General features: G+C 38.9%; 1 protein-coding gene and 1 long non-coding RNA gene across 3 annotated transcripts in view; both read left to right on the top strand.

Annotated features, from left to right (window-relative positions):
* Window positions 1-25809, top strand: part of LOC136863143 (transcription factor 21) — a 255400-nt gene that overhangs the window by 115210 nt on the left and 114381 nt on the right. The window lies entirely within an intron of this gene.
* On the top strand, window positions 166-5181 carry LOC137498391 (uncharacterized). Its single transcript, XR_011017775.1, has 3 exons — window positions 166-232; window positions 322-409; window positions 5044-5181. It is a non-coding gene; the product is annotated as an uncharacterized lncRNA (long non-coding RNA).

Genomic DNA, 25809 nt, shown 5'->3' with positions numbered 1-25809 from the left:
TATGTACTATCTTGAAGTCTACTTTTCTAAGGTGCCGCACATGGGTCCAAGATTGTGGAAATAGAGAATTATTGCAGCTCCCTGTGAAGAAGCTTTGTGACATGAGATATCTCTGTGGAAAGCAGAGGAGAACATTGTCATCTTCAACTTTCTTCTGAATGTCGGGAGAAATCATTCAATGAAGTGGTTTCATCGACTCCAGGACCCTCCGATATGCAGAAAAGGCTGCAGGGTATGTACGATTCAGCAGTATAATTACATCTGGATTCTTTATTTTTGTATTGAATTTGTTTGATGTGATGTTATCTTTATTTTATATAGGACCTATCTGCCTAACATCTTACTGGATTTGCTGTCCTCGATGCCAGTTTCACACAGGGAGAAGATTCCCAGCTATCTTCCACTGAGAGTAAGTTTCAGTGTACATCAGGAGGAGCAGGAACTATGGTCATTTGATTGTTATCTGTACTGTGATTTCCTGTATTAACTTCAAGGGACAACATTTTATTAAGGGTGACAGAATGTAATGCAGCCTTGTCTAAAAATGTTGAGATGACTAGTGGGTTATTGACGATTGTGTTACTGCTCTGGATGTTTTTTTTTTTTTAACAGGATTAGCTTTCTCATTCCTGAATGTATTTTTGATTCAAATCAACTTTTAGAGAGGCAGCAATAGGCTTTTCTCTGAAGTAAATCCACTCAGTTCTTTGCATTAATGTCAAACATTGAATTCAGCATCCGGTGGTCCATTGGGGTATTTAAGAGTAAATTTTTGTGTCAGAAGAGGAAAATTGAATCCTGGGTTTCAAATACTTAATGGGCAACTGTATAACTTATATAGCCCTACCTGTAGGGCAAAAATATAATATCCCTGCTGGGCTCAGTGGCTCGGACAGTAGAGTGCTGGCCTTCTGAGCCCAACTTGGCAGGTTCGATCCTGGTTCAGTCTGGTGATATTTCAAGGTGCTAAAATATGTCAGCCTTGTGTCACTGGCAGGTAAAAATACTCTTGTGGGACAAAATTCTGACACCACAATGTCTCCAAAAACCAAAAAGTACTTAGGGGGACATAAAAACAATAACATTATTATAATATCCCTCTATCTCTTCAAAACTGTGGTGACTGGTATCGCAAGTTTTTCATACATGAATTAGGCTATTTCAAAGTAATTAATCAACATTATGAATGTTTTCCTTTCATTTGCATCAGTTTACGGACCTGTTCCTGAAGAGGTTCACAATTTAAAGGATAGGGCACAGGTCTAGGTATTAAGTCAAGTAGACAGTCTTGTAATTTGTAAGAGAACATCTTTATGACTCAGATGTTTCATTATTTCATATAATGCCTCTTGAGCTCTTTTGAATAGAACACCCAATGACCCGTCATGATCTTGATGCTAATTGAAAAATTATGGAACTGCTCTCGGTAACTGGTGCAGTAACCACCTTGACATCACACGCTGTATCCTATGGCACACAGTGTTGTTAGGGCTGCCAATGGTAGAAATAAGTGTGGCCTAAGTTTTATAGCATTATAATGTATTTGAAATACGTAGTACAAATTTTATGTGGAATACCTTGTAGAGGAGAGATGTGTTTACTGCAACAGCCAGGGACCCACCTGCCAACCCCCTTAAGTACATTTACTTTTATAACCTAATGTAATTTACAACGCGCCATTCTCCATAGCTCAAGCACACAGTACCATTTTCGTTGGCTGGGATACAACAGGATATGACATCATTCCATTCAGTCAAGTCAAATACATCCCATTACCAGCCCATGCGCAATATAAACAAACTAAATGCAATCTGTAACGAAACACTGTACAATACAGAACAGTAGGGGAGGATATAGCACACTCACAGCCTTGAAAAATTTGTACACAGTTGTGTTAGCAGGGAAGGATGTCTTGAAGAGGAATTCCGCCAATTACCCTGCAAAGTGTGCTTTCTTCCTGCCAAATCTCGTAACGGAATACATGCCGTGCTTTAAAATGTCGTTGTCGGCTTTTCGCCACTGTCCAACATAAAATGTGTTGTTAAAACCCTATGGAATGATAGAGGCCTGACAACTGCTCTGCAGCTGGGGGCTTATGCCTCCTCACCCTGTTTACTACATCACAGACCAATGGTTTTGTCGCTAGCCAGACCTAACCAATCCAGACCAATGGCTTTGTCACTAGCCGGCATGATAAATTAATTCACCTTTTCACGCTGTTCAGCATTGAATACGCTACTGTACGATCAGTTCTCAAGTTCAAAATTTGGCACTGCGCTGAAACAAAGGCCACATTAACTGAACATATGCCCTGCCAAGTTATGATAGTCCCTGTGTGACCCATTAGTTGCTCCAGACTGTAGTGCTTTAGTGGAACCTGCCACTCTCAGTAATTTTGTCATTAATTAATCCAACCCTCCCTATCATTAATTTTGATACTGACAATGAGTAGGATACATTGCTGCATGACCTAAACCAACATTGTCATTAAGTGATTTTCGATGAACCAGAATCTTACCTGTCACTACCAGTAACCATGGGAGAGGGCATTAGGGGGCTTATGGCCACCTAGGAGACATTGTGACTTAACAGTAATATTTGACTACACCATGGTTAGTGTTCTTTGCACTGGTTATACTGCCAACCCTGTTGAACCATGGTCAGTTAACACCCTGGGTGGAAATCGGTACAGCGAGCTCGATAGCTGCAGTCGCTTAAGTGCGGCCAGTATCCAGTATTTGGGAGATAGTAGGTTCGAACCCCACTGTCGGCAGCCCTGAAGATGGTTTTCCGTGGTTTCCCATTTTCACACCAGGCAAATGCTGGGGCTGTACCTTAATTAAGGCCACGGCCGCTTCCTTCCCACTCCTAGCCCTTCCCTGTCCCATCGTCGCTATAAGACCTATCTGTGTCAGTGCAACGTAAAGCAAATAGCAAAAAAAAAAAAATGGTACAGTGGGAAGATAGCGTGACATCACTATCGCTATGACAATACCCTACTCTTAAATTCATGCTCCATAACTGCACCACATCCAATCCAGCTTCTCTAATGTGCATATATGGGCCATTATTTAAATAAATATCAAAACTTGAATTGACTGTAATGACACTATAGCGATCATGTGGTAACGGCTGCAGGTAACCGTCCCTCCATTTTCGGTCTACAAATGCACACGAAAAGTTCCAACCTAACGAATGTTAACCACTTGGCGATTCCCTTCAACCCCTGATGCCAATACTTACCTGTTTATTGACAAAGAAAGTAGATCATATGATTACCTTTTCCTGATTAGTTTTACTTAAAATTTTCACAATGTTTATTCGCCTTGGTTATGCAGTTTTCTTCAATAATCCATTACAAGCCACAAATATTTTTAGATTACTCCAAGCACATAAGGATTGAGGGTGTTACGCCCCATTCCAACTGCGAGGAAGAATTTGCGGCCCTGGCTTACGTCACACACTCGCAGGTGTTCCACGTGCTGTCTATATGACATCAGTCATTTTTCTTGTCCACGACGAAATGTTAAATAATTTATTTGCGCATGCGCAGTAGCAAAAATTTGGACTTAGTTTTTGGATTTTAATTCACTGTCTATAACCCCCTATGATGTCATCACCCCGCAGTCACTAAGTAAACATGGTTGCCATGTGCTCTCTTAGTCATATATATATATATATGTCAGGTAATAGTACAAAAACACAGTGTTTATGCACATCTTCTCCCTCCATATACCCTAATGAATATGTCTTAATAGCATGCGACAGTGCCTACAAGTGAACTGGCAATGTTTGGCTTGTGTACCGTAACCGAGATTCAACGACAGTTGTCATATAGGAAGGGGGCCAACGATGAGAGAAATACTGTAACTCATACTTACATTCATCTTCGTTATAATAGACTTAGGCATTCGGGAGATAGTGGGTTCAAATCCCACTGTCGGCAGCCCTGAAAATGGTTTTCCGTGGTTTCCCATTTTCACATCAGGCAAATGCTGGGGCTGTACGTTAATTAAAGTTGCTTTCTTCCAACCCCTAGGCCTTTCGTATCCCATCATCGCCATAAGACCTATCTGTGTCGGGTGTGATGTAAAGCCACTAGCAAAAAAAAGAAAAGAAAAGAAGACTGTTATGCCTTTCAGTGCTCATTCTGTAAGCCTTAGTTAATTTAAAACATCTCCACATTCCTCTATTTGTGGCCTTGTTTACTTCCATGCATCTTATAAATCATTACAAACTGACTGCACCGGGTGAGTTGGCCGTGGGGTTAGAGACGCACAGCTGTGAGCTTGCATCTGGGAGACAGTGGGTTTGAATCCCACTGTTGGCAGCCCTGAAGATGGTTTTCTGTGGTTTCCCATTTTCACACCAGCAAAATGATGGGACTGTACCTTAATTAAGGCCATGGCTGCTTTCTTCCAACTCCTAGGCCTTTCCTATCCCATAGTCGCCATAAGATCTGTGTCGGTGTGACGTAAAGGCACTAGAAAAAAAAAGGCTGACTGTAACCATAATCGTCTTGATCTTCCTCTACTTCTCTTACTCTCCATGACGGAGACCATTATTCTCCTGTGTAACCTATCTTCCATTCGCCTCTCATGACCCCACCAACGAAGCCACTTTATCTAACTTACTCTCAACCATTGATTGCACCTTCCCTTCCAAAATGCCTGTGAAAATCTTACTGGGTATAATGATCCTAAACCTTCTTACTCTCTATTGCTTGGAACTTTTCTTAATTATATCCATGTTATATATAATTTTTTTGATGGGGAGATTCTGTGCTCTTATTTGTCTCCAGACCAGAGGTCACTTTTTGTATAATATTGCTATCCTAGGTGTACAGATGCTTAGGTCACTACAGGTCAGATAATGCTGTATCAACAAATTCTAAAGAAAATAACCAAAGGATCATCCATGCACTAACATTTCTAGGCTCACTTCATGACTACGAAATGAAAGCATGTCTCTTTTTTGTTTTTAACACTTGCCTTTGGGTTGGTACACTGAACATTAATTCTTATTCCTTGGTTTCTATTACAGATGATCAAGTCAAGAGACGGATGAAGCGGAGAAAGGTCTGGCCAGTGCTGCAGAATTAAAATGAATAAAATTATGTAATGATTCCACCTTTTCAATATATGCAAGCTTAGTAATGTAAGGTTACATCACTAGTTGATCATAAACGGTACTGGTTTCGACCCAAATTCTGGGTCATAATCAGCCCATCACTTAAAAACAAAAAATAATTAATAACCAATAACATATAGTTTTTTTCACCAGACGTAAGTTCGTGTGGAGCAGTATAACATATGTAACTGTGACACTGTGTTATAAAAGTTTCTGTAATCTTGAAGAGAAGAATAAATATCTCCAGGAAGCAATCTAGGAATCGTTACCAGACGTAAGTTCGTGTGGGGGATTATAACCCCTGTGAATGTTAGCACTATTTTGTAAAGGTTTTTAAATCTTGAAAAGGAGAAAAATAAATAGCTTGAGGATCAATCTTGTAATCGTTACCAGACGTAAGTTCGTGTAGAGCAGTATAACACGTGTGAGTGTAGCACTAGGTATAATTTTACCTTCCGCAGCCCAGAGTTTAAAACATTATAAGGAAGCGGAAATAATGCAATTCTTACTTGAAATATCTTTTAGAGGAGAGATGTGGTCATTGCAGTGTCTAGGAACCCGCCATTCCGCCCCAAGAAGTACATCTACTTTTATAACCTAATACAGAGCAGCACTTGCCATCAGTGCTGATAAATACATTGCGTTACCAACCCCGGCTGAATAAAACCACAAACAAAAAACACCATGTAAAATAGCATTGTGGCTTGTAACTGTCCAGACCAATGGTCTTGTCCAGGTCTTATCCTAACCGTCCGCATGGCAAGAACCAGTCCAGATCAATCATCGTAACACAAGAAACTAGGGGCCTAGGGCCGCTTTGCGGCTGAGCGTGTACACAAACGACAGTCATTCCGCACGCTACTGAACTTAGCGAGTACTGAGCTGCGTAATGTAAAATTATAATTAGCACTATGTTTTAAAGCTTTGAAAATCTTGAAGAGAAGGAAAATAAATACCTCGCGGATTAGTATTGTAATCGTATGATTGATGTATGAAGATGTCGTTGATTAGTCTTCTAATCACCTTGTGTCTTGTCACCTGGAGTGTGGTTATTGATATAGGGCAAGCTCCAGAATTTTTGCTTTGCTGACATGATGTTTAGGAATTAATTGAACCCCCTTTTCACATACTCCCACACAATACTTAAAACACCATATAACATTACCAAAGTTTGACTTGTTTTTTGACAGTTTGGAGTGAATTAGAATTATACATGTTCTTAGTGTGAAGAAATAGTATTATGATCATGAACTTGCCTCACATTGAACTACCTAGCTGTTGTGAGTGCTTCTTACCTGTTTGGAATAAATAAACTCAAAATATAAACTGTGTGCATTATGCTGTGTTTTACTTCTTCCTTTCCTTCTCCTGTTTGCTATTCCCATAAAAGTAGTGGGAAGGGTTCAAAGAATGAGGTTATGTTATGTCGTGATTTAGGTAAGTATGGGGGTTTTGGGGTTTTATATGAATTGCACTAACATATTCAGTAATCAATGTTGCATTTATTGTTTAATAGATGTACATTTACATTAAAATGCGAACGGTAAAACGACGATACAAGCTAGTGTAATAAAAGGATTGCCAACATACAAACACGGTAATTGCAATTTACTTTTCAAGTAATAGACACGACAAAAGCTCGTGATACAACTTTCCTACCGAAATGCAATCATTATCTCGTATCACAATCAACATTTTTACAAAGTAACAACTGTCATGAAGTTAATTACGAGATGCTATCGTGGTAGGTATTTATTTCCTTATGTTGGCGGAGAAACAGGGGCCACTATAAGGTTTGTTCGCAGAACGAATCCGTGATAGTTCGATTTATCGTCCATATGCGCATGCGTGGTTGGCAACTAGTTTGAAATATGACGAGCTAATTTCCACTACGAACGGAAGTGGTTGGAAAGGTCTGCTGTTTTGAACCAACGTGTTTTGTATTCTGTAAGCTTCAGAAATTAATTAGGATTTTTTCGAAACTCCAGGTATTAAAATTGATAAACACGGTAAGATAACAACGTGAATGACTACATAGTATTAGTTTAAAGTCTGAATATATAGGCTATACTTAGACATAAATACAGAAGTGGGTTATATTTTCAAATTTGGTAAATTTTACTTATTTTGTAAGGTTACTTCAGCAACTAATCACGGCCGTGAAGTAATTCTCAGGTCAGTTATGAAACGAACATAGATGGCAGCGGGTATGCACGCTCATATTCTGACTCGCTGACTGAAAGAGTTTTCGTCCAGGAACAGAAACTGTTCCAACGGTTTGCTGATGGCTTCCAACAGTTTGAAAAGTTTGTACGAACAACACATTAGTAGTCAGCAACTCTGATGATCGCTACTACTAACGTGAATTTGAATGTGCGCATGCGTCTGGTAGATGGCAACCGTTTCTGACTGTACTACGAACAAAGCTTTATAGCTTCCATCAAATACAGAAGAGACAATACGCGACACTGAGCGAGATATCGAGGGACAGCTATTGGAGCGCACTCTAGCGGATAGACCTGAACGGTACTGATTCTGTCATAAGAGCACGTGTATTTTTGTGTGAAGTTTTTGGTGTTATTTATGCGTTTTCAGTGAGTTGACATAATTAAAAAGTAGCGTGTGTCATTCCTTGATATCTCCTCTCAACATGAGGGGAAAGGTATGTGCTGTGTTTGGCTGCAGTAATTACGAAGTAGAGAAAAATGCGCGGTCGTTCTTCAGGTTCCCTCGTGACAAGAAAATGTAATTCAGAGATAATGCTGAAACCTACCACAGACGTAGACAACGGTGTCATCTAGCGGCTTGTTAGCACACAACGCCAAAGAGCTGGCCTAAAGACAATTAGAGCAAACTTGCACTTGCAGATACTTATTGACTTGCCCTCGTATATGGGTAGCTTGAATTCCTGGGTCACGATGTACACTCCCATATTTCAAACCTTCTCAACATGTATCTAAATGGGTGCACTTGTAAAAGTCTATGTCAAGGAGATTCAGTAACTTTCCAGACAATTGCTGTGTTGCTTAGATGATTAGGCGATTGCCACCTTTGGTTCAAGGTAATGGGATCAAATCGCGCTGCTGTCAGGTTTTTTGAGTTCTTAAATGCTATCCAACCTTGTAAATAGATATTTTGATTGATAATTTTAATCATTATAATTACTCAAATACTGCCAATGGCCGTAGCCGTGTTGAAACACCGGATCCCGTGAGATCTCCGAAATTAAGCAACATTGGGCGTGGTCAAGATATGGATAGGTTGCCACGCGCTGTTTGTGGGGGTAAGGGAATGGAGGAGCGGAAAGGAACTGGCCACCCTACCGTATGTAAACTCCGGCTCAGGCACACCTCTGCGGAGGTTCGGACCTGCCTTTGGGCAGAATACACCCTTACCTTACCTTACCTTACTCAATGATTTGCTCTTACGCATGTTTCGTTCCACTTGGACCGTTTTGTAGTTATATGCAAACTGTGTACAGGTTAAGGATGATTCCAATACATTGTAGTATTCATTATCAAGACTACTGGAATATCCACTACGAGGTAATCATGCTCTCCAGGCCGATTTATATCGATTTGTCTTGATATGGTGAACAAGACTTGTTACATTTTGCTCCTCTCACAGTGTACATATAATATATTTTTCACTGTTGACTTGCATTGACTGCCTTGTGTGTAAATCCTCATTTCGTAGCTATATCTTCATGTTCTATACACTGAACGATTACTGAATTATAAATACTTTCATAATAAATAGTTGGTCTACCGTTCAGGGGGAAGAGGGGTCATGGCTTGCAGACGTCGGAGAACAGGTTCCAAAACCTAGCCATGGGCAATTCGCTCCATACCCTCTGCAGGAGCTCTGTCAGTTGTATGTATTGCAGAGGGTTGAGGATGAATCTTGCTGCCTATTTTAGCATATCCAAAATACAGTACACTGAGTGACCAAAAGTCATGGGAGGACTCTGAATATGTTGTTAATAACGAGTTGCTCCTTCGCGAGCCCTGAAAACGGCAGTAATACGGCAAGGCATCGACTCTACAAGGTACTGGAATCGTTCTGGAGGGATTTGGACCCACACATCTTGCACTGCTACCCACAATTCATCTTGTGTGGTTGGAGCGGGGTTAATAGAGCGCACACCAGCATCGACAGCAACCTATAAATGCTAGATTGGATTAAGATGTGGGATCTGGAGGGCCAACCCATGTTCGTAACTTCTCTAGAGTGGTCATCCAACCACCTGCGTGCCACCACAGAGCGGTGACATGGCGCATTGTCCTGTTGAAACATGGCATCTCCATCACGGTACTCTAGGGCCAGAAAGGGATGCAGATGGTCTGAAAGAATGTCCACATAACGTGCACCTGTCAGCACTCCCTGCAGCCGGAAAATGGGGCCTAATTGTGACCACGAGAACGCCGCCCAGACCAGAACTGAGCCACTTCCCGCCTGGACACAACCTTGTTGACACGCAGTATCCATAGATTCATGGTGCATATGCCACACTCACACGCACCCATCAGCTCGATACAACTGGAACCGGGATTCATCGGACCATACCACACGCCACCACTGTTCCATGGTCCATTGCCGATTTTCGCGGGCCCATGCACGTCGTTGAGCTCTGTGTCGAGGTGTCAGCAAAGGGACACAAGTTGGTCGTCGGCTGGTGAAGCCTATGCGGTGCAGTTGCCCCCTTACGGTCCTGGTAGAAATGAGTTCCTGACTCCCAACATTCAACTGGGCGGTGATCGGATACACAGTAGCCGATCAAGCGCCCAGTATGATTCTGCGAAGGCGACGTGATGTCCGTTCGTTGAACACCTGTGGTCTTCCCGTGCGACGGTTTACGCTGTTGGTAACATTCTCTCTGCGATATTGAAGATCCACCCTCGACACTGTTGCCCTCGGAAACCCGAATTCGCGTGTAATCTCCGCAATGATATTAGCCATGCGCCGTGCGCCGATGAACATCCCACGTTCAAAGTCGGTTAACTCGCGACGTGTTTCCATCTTCATATCACTGGTGTCTGTGACAGACTGCTCAGCTAACGCCGCTGCTAGCTGCAACGCTCAGGGGTCATACACGGTACATTTTCCAATGAAGCACCCCTTCCCGTGACTTTTAGCCACTCAACGTATATTCAATGCGATTATAATATTGTGAGTTAGGGGGGGACAGCAGTATAGAGAATAAGTCTTATCGTGACCGGCCACTGTGTAATCCGCTGGATGTCTCGTCATGGGTCCCGCACTCTTGATACACCCTTGATACTGTGACACGGAATCAGCCGACAGTTATGGCTCTTTCCTTGCCTCTGGGCTCCAACTATCTGTCCACGGTCGAAGTCGTTGAATGAAATGGCGTATGGCTTTTAGTGCCGGGATGTGTCCGAGGACTTCGGCTCGCCAGGTGCAGGTCTTCTGATCTGACTCCCGTAGGCGACCTGAGCGTCGTGTCGTGATGAGGACGAAATGATGATGAAGACGACGCACACACCCACTTCCCGTGCCAGGGGAATTATCCAATTAGGGTTAAAATTCCTGACCCTGCCGGGAATCGAACCCGGGACTCCTGTGACCAAAGGCCAGCACGCTAACCATTTAGCCATGGAGTCGAAGTCGTTTAAATCATCCCCTTCGCCCATGACTGGTGAATTTTGCCTTATTCTGGAGCGATCAACACGCTGCCTGAGAAGTGATTACCACGTGGCTTCGTGTAATCGCTCACAGGATGTCGCGCCTCAAGTGTTCGTAATCCAGTCTTCGTTCAGTGTAAATACGTGTGTTTTTTTCAGTGCAGTTTTCAAATCAGAGGAGAGAGATTAACACATCCTAACTATTGGAAACCATCTTAGAGATTTTAATGTCTTATTTCTGATTTGAAGGCTGTATCAGTCTCCATATACAGGGTGGTCGGAAACAACGTGAACGGGATATATGAGCATTAGAGCGTTGGTCGTACTGATATGTAATGTGAAATAAATACGCCGATATCTCGCACCATTGTCATTTTATCAGCTGCTGAAGTTAACCAACCAGATCGCTTCGCGGGCGATTTCAGATGGGCTTTACAAGCCGGTGTTGCTACATCTGCACGTGGCTTATGACCGGCTTGAGAGCGCCATTAGAAGAAATAAACTCCAGGGGAAGGGCTCGAACATAGCAAGCACGCTACGGTGTCACTGCCTGAAACCCACGGTTTGTTAGTGTTTGATGCTCATTTCTCTGCATGGCTCGCAAGCCCGACCAAGCCACGTGCAGATGTAGCAACACCGGCTTGTAAAGCCCATCTGAAATCGCCCGCGAAGCGATCTGGTTGTTTCCGACCACGCTGTACACATTGAGGGGAGATCCGAGACAGGTTTAGTAACTACTCTTTTAAAGTAGTGTGGGTATATTGTAAAGTGTTTTTCGGGTATATTTTTAGATTTAGAGCAAATGGTCTGTTTTATTGGAACTGTTGATCTAGATGTTAGTTCTTAATTTAAACCATTGTCCTTATCTCTTGTATCATTTGTTTGAATTTTGAATCTTGTGTTATATTCTCATTTCAGTCATTAAGTCTTTAGTTTTAAGTTATCTTGTTTAGGAAAAGTAGAAATTATTGCATCACTAGGTCAGATGACGTTTCCTAAATCGAACAAGTTTTTATGTGCACGGTTCTTGTCACATACTGGGTCGTAATAGGTGTGAAATTCTGTATATTCATTACTGTTCTTTATTGCATGTCTTCAGATATGGTTTTATGGAGCTTGACTTTACTAGTAGCTATGTGATCTAATGCTACACTGAGTGTATAGATTTAGAACTTCACATTTGCTTCTATGTGCATGTTGTGACCAGAGTGTATGTGGTGGCATGACTATTCTATGATATAACCGTAACATTAACAATGGCTTGAAATGGAAGTTATCCACTAGCCCAGCATTTACCACCCTATGTCTTGTTAATTCTTAGGAAAACTGGAAAAATATAGTTATAATTCTTGTACTATGAAAAACTATCAAAATATCTCGACTAACAGAACAGCTTAGGGCTTCTTACACTCTATTCCATAGCTAGAAGTGACTACTACTGACCGTTGGCGAGAGTGGATCCACGAAATTGCCAGGCGAAATATTCGGTGGAACATATAGATACATTAACTGGATGTAAATCCAAGCCCCTGTAAGTCTGACAGTTTCCTGCATGCACACCTTTTTCTATTACCTATCGTACACCGCCATCCTTTTAGATTGTCGAACCTTCAACTATGGGCCAGTAACGGCCTTCAGGCTGGAGCTAGACAGGCGTTTTTAAAACGTAAAACTTTTTACGGAAATGTACGTAACGTTTTATTCCGTTATTATTAATGCATTAAATGACGCATATTTGGGAACGCGCCCGCTACACGATATATTTTAACGTAGTTCCTTTTGTTGTAGGGCCTCGGTACTAGATCGTCGTGCATGTGATGTATGTGTTTTGTGAACAATGACAGAATTAAAAATTACATCAAAAGCGATTGTTTCTTTATTGGTTGTTAGACGACGGCGTCGTACATAGAAACGACAGAGAAAGTGGTGGATGCATCCAATAATTGGTGAACGACCTGATACAGGAAAGTTCATAAATATAAATGAAAAACTAAAAAATATCTAACATTGTATTTTGATTAATTTCGTATGTCAATACTTTCTTTACAGTGTGTTCCTTCTAAAGTATGTGAAAAAACCTAAGCGCAGAGATACCAACATGCGAGATAGTAGAGGAGCTGAAAAACTATCCGTTACAAAATTATATTATTCATGTAAAATATCTAATAAACAATTGACTGTAGTATAGTATAAACGTAGGGCTATTGTATTTAGAACTAGCAAGATACCCGTGCTTCGCTACGGTATTATACTGAAATTTGTAATTGAATGCTTATTGTATTAGACATATAATCCGCCGAAATTCGCGATCTGACTCGTTTTCTGCGAGAATCCACCAAAATTCCCGATCTGACTGGTTTTCTATGATTTTACGGCACGTTTCCTCCCACTTTTAAATCTTCCTTTCCAGCAATCGATTTCGTACTTCCCGGGCTAGGCTCAGGTATTCCTCCCGGTCAGTTGGGTCCGTAAATCTTTGCCACCTTTTCCTATAATATTTTTAATATGGATAAAATCCTTCAGGAGATCCGGCGGGGTGTCATATTGGGTGCCTTGGAGGCACTGAACCCGCGGCCGGACTGCATTCGTAGTCATTACCCGTCCAGGAGCCGTTTCCAGCGCGGTCCGCACATTTGACGACGGTCCGGATTATTATTATTATTATTATTATTATTATTATTATTATTATTATTATTATTATTATGTGTTGCTGGAATGGCTGATGACAGGGAAAACCGGAGTATCCGCAGAAAAACCTGTCCCACCACCGTTTTGTCCAGCACGAATGCCACATGGAGTGACCGGGATTTGAACCACGGAACCTAGCTGTGAGAGGCCGGCGCGCTGCCGCCTGAGCAACGGAGGATCCTTATAAGTACATTAATAACAGTATAATCAATTGGTCTCACCTCCTTCTACACCCCACCGCCGTTAAGTTTATTTACCGCCACCCCCCCCCCCCACCAAAAAAATTAAAAGAATGCTTGTTTCTTTATGTTTAAGGGAGACTAAAAACACCAATGTTCACGTCTATTACCTTCAGTTTTGAGATAAAAAAATAATTCACTTTTTTCACTTCATTTCGCAATAACCCCCCCCCCCTTTTAAATGAATTTTCCCGCAAATAATACTTGTTTCTTTAATAGTAAAGGATCTTCTAAATACCAATTATCACGACTCTAACTTCTTCAGTTTTCGATTTATGTGTCCTCATGAAAGGAATTCAACTCCTTTACACTTCCGCCCTCCAAGATGGTTTCCCCACCAAAACGTGTTCTTCTTTGTTTTTAAAGGAGGTCCAAATAAGAATTTTCACGTCTGTAACAACTTTAGTTTTTATTAGATGTATAAATTCTCATACAATTCAGTCAATTAATTTTTCAATTCTTTCAACCCCCCCCCCCCCCTTCATTGGATTTTCCGAGAATACGTGTTTCTTTACTTTTAAAGCAGATTGCAAATATCAAAGTTCACGTCTGTAACATCTTCATTTTTGAGATATGAGTAGCCTAATTAAAAAAATTCATCACCATTTTCAGTCACTTTTACCCCCCCCCCTCCACCCAAGTGGTATTTCCGATAACTAAAAGTACACGTTTCTTTATGCTTAATAGAGATAAAAAATACCATTTTTCACTTCTGTAACATGTTAAGTTTTTTTTAGATATACTGTAAAAATTCTCATTTTAAAATTTCACCCCTTTTGAGTTCCCCTTAAGTGAAGTTTCCAAAACAAATCACCTATATTTCTTTACATTTACAGGAGATTTACACTCACTCTTTACTCTGTAACATTTTACGTTTCCAAGATATTCTGTAATTACAGTCTTTCAAAAATTCACCCCAATTTGTCACTCCTGCTTAACCGCCATTAATTGGCTTTTCCGAAAACTAAAAAATACGTGTTTCTTTATTTTTAAAGGAGATCCCATATGCAAATTATCAGTTCTGTAATATCTTTCGTTTCTGAGATCTGTGTATCCTCAATTAGGCATTCAACCCATTATTCACCCTTTTACACCCTTCCTATTGGGATTTTCCGAAAACAAGAGAATACATGTTTCTTTATTTTTAAAGGAGATTCTAAACACCAATTTTTACATCTATAAACTTAAAAAGTTTTGAGATATAGATACACTCATTTTAAAAAATCACCCCATTTTCACCCCCCCCCCCCAATTAATTGGATTTTCCACAAAAAGAAAAATACGTGTTTCTTTATTTTTTAAGGAGATCCCAAACACCAATTTCCAGGTCTGTAATATCTTCAGGTTCTGAAATATAAGTAGACTCATGAAATGCATTCGACCCGTTTTTCAACCTTTACCAGCCTTCCTATTACGATTTTCCGAAAACAAAATATAAGTGTTTCTTTATTTTTAATGGAGATTCTAAATACCAATTTTTACATCTATAACCTTTAAAAGTTTTGAGATATAGATACAGTCATTTTAAAATATTACCCCCTTTTCACCCCCCTTAATTGGGTTTTCCAGAAAAACAAAAAATACGTGTTTCTTTATTTTTAAAAGAGATCCCAAACACCAATTTTCAGGTCTATAATATCTTCAGTTTCTGAGATATAAGTAGCCTCATTAAAGGCATTCAACCCATTTTTCATCCCTTTTCACTCCTCCTATTGCGATTTTCCGAAAACAAAGAAATACGTGTTTCTTTATTTTTAATGAAGATTCTAAATACAAATTTTTACATCTGCAAACTTTAAAAGTTTGGAGATATAGAGTCACTCATTTTAAAAATTCACCCCTTTTCACCCTCCCATTAATTGTATTTTACAAAAACAAAAAATACGTGCTTCTTTATTTTTAAAAGAGACCAAAAGTACCAATTTTCAGGTCTGTAATATCTTCAGTTTCAGAGATACAAGTACCGGTATCCTGATTAAAGGCATTCAACCCATTTTCCCCCATTTTCACCCTTTTTCATCCCTCATATTGGGATTTTCTGAAAACAAAAAAATACGTGTTTCCTTATTTTTAAAGAAGATTCTAAATACCAATTTTTACATCTGTAAACTTTTAAAGTTTTGAGATATAGATACACTCATTTTAAAATTTCACCCCCATTTTCACCCCCTTACCGAAGGAATATCCAAAAATCCTCTCTTAGCGAACACCTGCATCATAACATGAATATATCCCCAAAATTTCATTTCTTTATGTCCAGTAGTTTTGGCTCGGCGATGATGAATCAGTCAGTCAGTCAGTCAGGACAAGCTATTTTATATATATACTAGCAAGATACCCGTGCTTCGCTACGGTATTATACTGAAATTTATAATTGAATGCTTATTGTTTTAGATATATAATCCGCCGAAATTCGCGATCTGACTCGTTTTCTGCGAGAATCCACCAAAATTCCCGATCTGACTCGTTTTCTATTAGATTACGGCACTTTTCCTCCCATTTTGCAATCTTCCTTTCCAGGAATCGATTTCGTACTTCCCGGGCTAGGCTCAGGTATTCCTCCCGGTCAGTTGGGTCCGTAAATCTTTGCCATCTTTTCCTATAATCATTTTAATATGTATAAAATCCTTCAGAAGATCCGGCGTGGTGTCATATTGGGTGCTTTGGCGGAACTGAACCCGCGGCCGGACTGCATTCTTAGTCATTACCCGTCCAGGAGCCGTTTCCAGCGCGGTCCACACATTTGACGACGGTCCGGAACATTATTATTATTATTATTATTATTATTATTATTATTACTACTATTATGTGTTGCTGGAATGGCTGATGACAGGGAAAACCGGAGTATCCGGAGAAAAACCTGTCCCGCCTCCGTTTTTTCCAGCACGAATGTCACATGGAGTGACCGGGATTTGAACCACGGAACCCAGCTGTGAGAGGCCGGCGCGCTGCCGCCTGAGCAACGGAGGATACTTATAAGTACATTAAGAACAGTAAAATCAATAGGTCTCACCTCCTTCTACACCCCACCGCCGTTAAGTTTATTTACCGCCCCCCCCCAAAAAAAAAATTAAAAGAAGGCTTGTTTCTTTATGTTTAAAGGTGATTCCAAACACCAATGTTCACGTCTATTGCCTTCAGTTTTGAGATATAAGTATCCCCATAAAAATAATTTACTTTTTTCATTTCATTTCACACTACCCCCCCCCCCCCAAGTGAATTTTCCCGCAAAAAATACTTGTTTCTTTAATAGTAAAAGATCTTCTAAATACCAATTATCACGACTCTAACTTCATCAGTTTTTGTCCTCATGAAAGGAATTCAACTCCTTTACACTCCCACCCTCCAAGATGGTTTCCCCACCAAAACGCGTTTTTCTTTGTTTTTAAAGGAGATCGAAATACGAATTTTCACATCTGTAACAACTTTAGTTTTTATTAGATGTATGCATTCTCATACAATTAAGTCAATTAAATTTTCAATTCTTTCACCCCCCCCCCCCATCCCTTTCATTGGATTTTCCGAGAATACGCCTTTCTTTACTTTTAAAGCAGATTGCAAATATCAAATTTCACGTCTGTAATATCTTCATTTTTGAGATATCAGTAGAATAATTAAAAGAATTCAACACGATTTTCAGTCACTTTTACCCACCCCCCACCACCCAAGTGGTATTTCCGAAAACTAAAAATACACGATTCGTTATGTTTAATAGAGATAAAAAAATACCATTTTTCACTTCTGTAACATGTTAAGTTTTTTTTAGATATACTGTAAAAATTCTCATTTTAAAATTTCACCCCTTTTGAGTTCCCCTTAAGTGGAGTTTCCAAAAACAAATCACCTATGTTTCCTTACATTTACAGGAGATTCCAAACATCCACTTTTTACGTCTGTAACATTTTACGTTTCCAAGATATTCTGTAGATATAGTCTTTCAAAAAATTCACCCCAACTTGTCACTCCTGTTTAACAGCCATTAATTGGATTTTCCAAAAACTAAAAAATACGTGTTTTTTTATTTTTAAAGGAGGTCCCATATACAAATTTTCAGTTCTGTAATATCTTCAGGTTCTGAAATATAAGTATCCTCATTAAAGGCATTCAACCCATTTTTTACCCTTTTACACCCCTCCTATTAGGATTTACAGGAAACAAAAAAATACGTGTTCCTTTATTTTTAGAGGAGATTCTAACTACCAATTTTTACATCTGTAAATTTCAAAGTTTTAAGATGTAGACACACTCATTTTAAAAAACTCACCCCCCTTTTCACCCCCCAATATTTAGATTTTACAAAAACGAAAAAATACGTGTTTCTTTACTTTTAAAGTAGATACAAAATACCAATTTTCAGGTCTGTAATATCTTCAGGTTCTGAAATATAAGTAGCCTCATTAAAGCCATTCAACCCATTATTTACCCTTTTACACCCTTCCTATTGGTATTTTCCGAAAACAAAAGAATACGTGTTTCTTTATTTTTAAAGGAGATTCTAAATACCAATTTTTACATCCATACATTTTAAAAGTTTTGAGATATAGATACACTCATTTTAAAAAAATCACCCCCTTTTCACCCCCCATTAATTGGATTTTCCAAAAACAAAAAAACACGTGTTTCTTTATTTTTAAAAGAGATCAAAAGTACCAATTTTCAGGTCTGTAATATCTTCAGTTTCTGAGATATAAGTACCGGTATCCTGATTAAAGGCATTCAACCCATTTTTCCCCATTTTCACCCTTTTTCACCCCTCCTATTGGGATTTTCTGAAAACAAAAAAAAAAGTGTTTCCTTATTTTTAAAGAAGATTCTAAATACCAATTTTTACATCTGTAAACGTTTAAAGTTTTGAGATATAGATACACTCATTTTAAAATTTCACCCCCCTTTTCACCCCCTTAGCGAAGGAATATCCAAAAATCCTCTCTTAGCGAGCACCTACATCTTAATATGAATATATCCCCAAAATTTCATTTCTTTATGTCCAGTAGTTTTGGCTCGGCGATGATGAATCAGTCAGTCAGTCAGGACAAGTTATTTTATATATATAGACTAGCAAGATACCCGTGCTTCGCTACGGTACTATACTGAAATTTATAATTGAATGCTTGTTGTAGATACAGTATATAATCCTCCGAAATTCGCGATCTGACACGTTTTCTGCGAGAATCCACCAAAATTCCCGATCTGACTCGTTTTCTATTATTTTACGGCACGTTTCCTCCCATTTTTCAATCTTCCTTTTCAGCAATCGATTTCGTACTTCCCGGGTTAGGCTCAGGTATTCCTCCCGGTCAGTTGGGTCCGTAAATCTTTGCCATCTTTTCCTATAATCATTTTTAATATGGATAAAATCCTTCAGGAGATCCAGCGTGGTGTCATATTGGGTGCCTTGGCGGCACTGAACCCGCGGCCAGGCTGCATTCTTAGTCATTACCCGTCCAGGAGCCGTTTCCAGCGCGGGTCGCACATTTGACGACGGTCCGGAACATCATCATTATTATTATTATTATTATTATTATTATTATTATTATTATGTGTTGCTGGAATGGCTGATGACAGGGAAAACCGCAGTATCCGGAGAAAAACCTGTCCCGCCTCCGTTTTGTCCAGCACGAATGACACATGGAGCGAACGGGATTTGAACCACTGAACCCAGCTGTGAGAGGCCGGCACGCTTGCGTCTGAGCAACGGAAGATCCTTATAAGTACATTAATAACAGTAAAATCAATTGGTCTCACCTCCTTCTACACCCCACCGCCGTTAAGTTTATTTACCGCCACCTCCCCCCCCCCCCCCCCACGAAAAATTAAAAGAAGGTTTGTTTCTTTATGTTTAAGGGAGATTCCAAACACCAATGTTCACGTCTATTACCTTCAGCTTTGAGATAAAAATAATTTACTTTTTGCACTTCATTTCACATTACTCCCCCCCTCCCCAAGTGAATTTTCCCGCAAAAAATACTTGTTTCTTTAATAGTAAAGGATCTTCTAAATACCTATTATCACGACTCAAAATTCTTCACTTTTTGATTTATGTGTCCTCATTAAAGGAATTCAACTCCTTTACACTCCCGCCCTCCAAGATGTTCCCCCCCCCCCGCCAAACGCGTTTTTCTTTGTTTTTAAAGGAGATCCAAATACGAATTATCACGTCTGTAACAACTTTAGTTTTTATTAGATGTATGTATTCTCATACAATTAAGTCAATTAATTTTTCAATTCTTTCACCCCCCCCCCCCTTCATTGGATTTTCTGACAATACGTGTTTCTTTACTTTTAAAGCAGATTCCAAATATCAAATTTCACGTCTGTAACATCTTCATATTTGAGATATCAGTAGCCTAATTAAAAGAATTCAACACCATTTTCAGTCACTTTTACCCTCCCCCCCGCTCCACCCAAGTGGTATTTCCGAAAACTAAAAATACACGTTTCTTTATGTTTAATTGAGATAAAAAATACCATTTTTCACTTCTGTAACATGTTAAGTTTTTTGAGATTTACTGTAAAAATTCTCATTTTAAAATTTCACCCCTTTTGAGTTCCCCTTAAGTGGAGTTTCCCAAAACAAATCACCTATGTTTCTTTACATTTACAGGAGATTCCAAACACCCACTTTTTACGTCTGTAACATTTTACGTTTCCAAGATATTCTGTAGATATAGTCTTTCAAAAAATTCACCCCATTTTGTCACTCCTGTTTAACCGCCATTAATTGGATTTTCCAAAAACTTAAAAATACGTGTTTCTTTATTTTTAAAGGAGATCCCATATACAAATTTTCAGTTCTGTAATATCTTTCATTTCTGAGATATATGTATCCTTATTAAAGGCATTCAACCCATTTTTCTTTTAAACCCCTCCTATTGGGATTTAAGGAAACAAAAAAAGACGTGTTCCTTTATTTTTAGAGGAGAATCTAAGTACCAATTTTACATCTGTAAATTTTAAAGTTTTAAGATGTAGACACACTCTTTTTAAAACTTCACCCCCCCCTTTTCACCCCCCAATATTTGGATTTTCCAAAAAACGAAAAAATACGTGTTCTTTACTTTTAAAGTAGATCCCAAATACAAATTTTCAGGTCTGTAATATCTTCAGGTTCTGAAATATAAGCAGCGTCATTAAAGGCATTCAACCCATTACTCACCCTTTTACACCCTTCCTATTGGGATTTTCCGAAAACAAAAGAATACGTGTTTCTTTATTTTTAAAGGAGATCCTAAATACCAATTTTTACGTCTATAAACTATAAAGTTTTGAGATATAGATACACTCATTTTAAAAAATCACCCCCTTTTCACCCCCCATTAATTGGATTTTCCAAAAACAAAAAATACGTGTTTCTTTATTTTTAAAGGACATTCTAAATACCAATGTTTACATCTATAAACTTTAAAAGTTTTGAGGTATAGATACACTCATATTAAAAAATCATCCCCCTTTTACCCCCACCATTAATTGGATTTTCTAAAAACAAAAAAATACGCGTTTCTTTATTTTTAAAGGAGATCCCAAATACCAATTTTCAGGTCTGTAATATCTTCAGTTTCTAAGATATAAGTATTCTCTTTAAAGGCATTCTACCCCTTTTTCACCCCTTTTCTCCCCTCTTATTGGGATTTTCCGAAAACAAAAAAATACGTGTTCCTTTATTATTAATGAAGATTCTAAATACCAATTTTTACATGTCTAAACTTTAAAACTTTTGAGATATAGATGCACTCATTTTAAAAATTCACCCCCCCTTTTCACCTTCGCATTAATTGGATTTTCCAAAAACAAAAAACACGTGTTTCTTTATTTTTGAAAGAGATCAAAAGTACCAATTTTGAGGTCTGTAATATCTTCAGTTTCTGAGATATAGGTACCGGTATCCTGATTAAAGGCATTCAACCCCTTTTTCACCCTTTTTCACCCTTTTTCACCCCTCCTATTGGGATTTTCTGAAAACAAAAAAAATACGTGTTTCCTTATTTTTAAAGAAGATTCTAAATACCAATTTTCACATCTGTAAACTTTTAAAGTTTTGAGATATAGACACAATCATTTTAAAATTTTACCCCCCTTTTTCACCCCCTTAGCGACGGAATATCCAAAAACCCTCTCTTAGCGAGCACCTACATCTTAATATGAATATATCCCCAAAATTTCATTTCTTTATGTCCAGTAGTTTTGGCTCGGCGATGATGAATCAGTCAGTCAGTCAGTCAGTCAGTCAGTCAGTCAGTCAGTCAGTCAGTCAGTCAGTCAGGACAAGCTACTTTATGTATATAGACTAGCAAGATACCCGTGCTTCACTACGGTATTATACTGAAATTTGTAATTGAATGCTTATTGTTTTAGATATATAATCCGCGGAAATTCGCGATCTGACTCGTTTTCTGGGAGAATCCACCAAAATTCCCGATCTGACTGGTTTTCCCACTTTTAAATCTTCCTTTCCAGCAATCGATTTCGTACTTCCCGGGCTAGGCTCAGGTATTCCTCCCGGTCAGTTGGGTCCGTAAATCCTTGCCATCTTTTCCTATAATGTTTTTAATATGGATAAAATCCTTCAGGAGATCCGGCGTGGTGTCATATTGGGTGCCTTGGCGGCACTGAACCCGCGGCCGGACTGCATTCTTAGTCATTACCCGTCCAGGAGCCGTTTCCAGCGCGGTCCGCACATTTGACGACAGTCCGGAATATTATTATTATTATTATTACTATTATGTGTTGCTGGAATGGCTGATGACAGGGAAAACCGGAGTATCCGGAGAAAAACCTGTCCCGCCTCCGTTTTGTCCAGCACGAATGCCACATGGAGTGACCGGGATTTGAACCACGGAACCCAGCTGTGAGAGGCCGGCGCGCTGCCGCCTGAGCAACGGAGGATGCTTATAAGTACATTAATAACAGTAAAATCAATAGGTCTCACCTCCTTCTACACCCCACCGCCGTTAAGTTTATTTACCGCCACCCGCCCCCACCAAAAAAATTAAAAGAATGCTTGTTTCTTTATGTTTAAGGGGGATTCCAAACACCAATGTTCACGTCTATTACCTTCAGTTTTGAGATATAAGTATCCCCATAAAAATAATTCACTTTTTTCACTTCATTTCACAATAATCCCCCCCCCCTCCTTAAGTGAATTTTCCCGCAAAACATACTTGTTTCTTTAATAGTAAAGGATCTTCTAAATACCAATTATCACGACTCTAACTTCTTCACTTTTTGATTTATGTGTCCTCATGAAAAGAATTCAACTCCTTTACACTCCCGCCCCCCAAGATGGTTTTCCCCCCAAAACGCGTTTTTCTTTGTTTTAAAAGGAGATCCAAATAAGAATTTTCACGTCTGTAACAACTTTAGTTTTTATTAGATGTATGTATTCTCATACAATTCAGTCAATTAATTTTTCAATTCTTTCAACCCCCCCCCCCCTCCCTTCATTGGATTTTCCGAGAATACGTGTTTCTTTACTTTTAAAGCAGATTGCAAATATCAAAGTTCACGTCTGTAACATCTTCATTTTTGAGATATGAGTAGCCTAATTAAAAAAATTCATCACCATTTTCAGTCACTTTTACCCCCCCTCCACCCAAGTGGTATTTCCGATAACTAAAAGTACACGTTTCTTTATGCTTAATAGAGATAAAAAATACCATTTTTCACTTCTGTAACATGTTAAGTTTTTTTTAGATATACTGTAAAAATTCTCATTTTAAAATTTCACCCCTTTTGAGTTCCCCTTAAGTAAAGTTTCCAAAACAAATCACCTATATTTCTTTACATTTACATTAGATTTACACTCACTCTTTACTCTGTAACATTTTACGTTTCCAAGATATTCTGTAGATACAGTCTTTCAAAAAATTCACCCCAATTTGTCACTCCTGTTTAACCGCCATTAATTGGCTTTTCCGAAAACTAAAAAATACGTGTTTCTTTATTTTTAAAGATCCCATATGCAAATTATCAGTTCTGTAATATCTTTCGTTTCTGAGATATGTGTATCCTCAATTAGGCATTCAACCCATTATTCACCCTTTTACACCCTTCCTATTGGGATTTTCCGAAAACAAAAGAATACATGTTTCTTTATTTTTAAAGGAGATTCCAAATACCAATTTTTACATCTATAAACTTAAAAAGTTTTAAGATATAGATACACTCATTTTAAAAAATCACCCCATTTTCACCCCCCCAATTAATTGGATTTTCCACAAAAAGAAAAATACGTGTTTCTTTATTTTTTAAGGAGATCCCAAACACCAATTTCCAGGTCTGTAATATCTTCAGGTTCTGAAATATAAGTAGACTCATGAAATGCATTCGACCCGTTTTTCAACCTTTACAACCCTTCCTATTACGATTCTCCGAAAACAAAATATAAGTGTTTCTTTATTTTTAATGGAGATTCTAAATACCAATTTTTACATCTATAACCTTTAAAAGTTTTGAGATATAGATACAATCATTTTAAAATATTACCCCCTTTTCACCCCCTTAATTGGGTTTTCCAGAAAAACAAAAAATACGTGTTTCTTTATTTTTAAAAGAGATCCCAAACACCAATTTTCAGGTCTATAATATCTTCAGTTTCTGAGATATAAGTAGCCTCATTAAAGGCATTCAACCCATTTTTCACCCCTTTTCACTCCTCCTATTGCGATTTTCCGAAAACAAAGAAATACGTGTTTCTTTATTTTTAATGAAGATTCTAAATACAAATTTTTACATCTGCAAACTTTAAAAGTTTGAAGATATAGAGTCACTCATTTTCAAAATTCACCCCTTTTCACCCTCCCATTAATTGTATTTTACAAAAACAAAAAAATACGTGCTTCTTTATTTTTAAAAGAGATCAAAAGTACCAATTTTCAGGTCTGTAATATCTTCAGTTTCAGAGATATAAGTACCGGTAACCTGATTAAAAGCATTCAACTCATTTTCCCACATTTTCACCCTTTTTCATCCCTCATATTGCGATTTTCTGAAAACAAAAAAATACGTATTTCCTTATTTTTAAAGAAGATTCTAAATACCAATTTTTACATCTGTAAACTTTTAAAGTTTTGAGATATAGATACACTCATTTTAAAATTTCACCCCCATTTTCACCCCCTTACCGAAGGAATATCCAAAAATCCTCTCTTAGCGAGCACCTACATCATAACATGAATATATCCCCAAAATTTCATTTCTTTATGACCAGTAGTTTTGGCTCGGCGATGATGAATCAGTCAGTCAGTCAGTCAGTCAGTCAGTCAGTCAGTCAGTCAGTCAGTCAGTCAGTCAGGACAGGTTATTTTATATATATAGACTAGCAAGATACCCGTGCTTCGCTACGGTATTATACTGAAATTTGTAATTGAATGCTTATTGTATTAGATAAAATTCCCGATCTGACTGGTTTTCTATGATTTTACGGCACGTTTCCTCCCACTTTTAAATCTTCCTTTCCAGCAATCGATTTCGTACTTCCCGGGCTAGGCTCAGGTATTCCTCCCGGTCAGTTGGGTCCGTAAATCATTGCCATCTTTTCCTATAATATTTTTAATATGGATAAAATCCTTCAGGAGATCCGGCGTGGTGTCATATTGGGTGCCTTGGCGGCACTGAACACGCGGCCGGACTGCATTCTTAGTCATTACCCGTCCGGGAGCCGTTACCAGCGCGGTCCGCACATTTGACGACGGAGAAAAACCTGTCCCGCCTCCGTTTTGTCCAGCACGAATGTCACATGGAGTGACCGGGATTTGAACCACGGAACCGAGCTGTGAGAGGCCGGCGCACTGCCGCCTGAGCAACGGAGGATCCTTATAAGTACATTAATAACAGTAGAATCAATTGGTCTCACCTCTTTCTACACCCCACCGCCGTTAAGATTATTTACCCCCCCCCCCCAAAAAAAAAGAAAATTAAAAGAAGGCTTGTTTCTTTATGTTTAAGGGAGATTCCAAACACCAATGTTCACGTCTATTACCTTCAGTTTTGAGATAAAAGTAATCTACTTTTTTCACTTCATTTCACACTATCCCCCCCCCCCCCGTAAGTGAACTTTCCCGAAAAAATACTTGTTTCCTTAATAGTAAAAGATCTTCTAAATACCAATT

Source organism: Anabrus simplex, chromosome 2, assembly GCF_040414725.1.
Source record: "Anabrus simplex isolate iqAnaSimp1 chromosome 2, ASM4041472v1, whole genome shotgun sequence".
NCBI lineage: Eukaryota > Metazoa > Arthropoda > Insecta > Orthoptera > Tettigoniidae > Anabrus > Anabrus simplex.
Note: the sequence above shows the minus strand (reverse complement) of the source record. Positions and strands in the feature narration are given on the sequence as shown.